This window comes from Octopus bimaculoides, chromosome 1, assembly GCF_001194135.2.
Source record: "Octopus bimaculoides isolate UCB-OBI-ISO-001 chromosome 1, ASM119413v2, whole genome shotgun sequence".
NCBI lineage: Eukaryota > Metazoa > Mollusca > Cephalopoda > Octopoda > Octopodidae > Octopus > Octopus bimaculoides.
The window spans coordinates 186,521,316-186,521,759 of NC_068981.1; the positions used below are offsets into that span (position 1 = coordinate 186,521,316).

The 444-nt window shown below is 36.9% G+C and overlaps 1 protein-coding gene across 8 annotated transcripts in view; it reads left to right on the top strand.

Moving 5' to 3' along the window:
• LOC106879245 (uncharacterized) overlaps positions 1-444 on the top strand; it is an 894,824-nt gene that overhangs the window by 524,970 nt on the left and 369,410 nt on the right. The gene's annotated exons all lie outside the window — the stretch shown is intronic.

Consider the following 444-nt stretch of genomic DNA (forward strand, 5'->3'; position numbering starts at 1 on the left):
AGATTTAAGGCTCCTTCATTAATATTTCAACATCAACAACTGGGTATGTTTGTATGTATGTGTGTATGTATGTTTGTATATGTGCAGATGTATTTATGTATGTTTGTATGTATGCTTGTATGTATGTATGCGCAGGGACGTGAAAATATCTGGGTTTGAGTGTATGAGAGAAAAGCACACGCCATGAAAGTGACAATGGCGGAGAAATATACGAAGACCAATGTACCCATCATGTATGTATGCATATGCATATGTGTGTGTGTTCGTTTGCGTGTGTGTGTGTTTGTGTGTGTATTTGTCTGTGTTTGTCTATCACACTTTCAATGAATCTAAGCACGTATACATACATACATGCACACTTATATATATACATGCAAATGTACATATCTACGTATCTATATCACTCTCTCTATTCCCCCTCTCTCTCTCTCTCTCTCTCTCTCT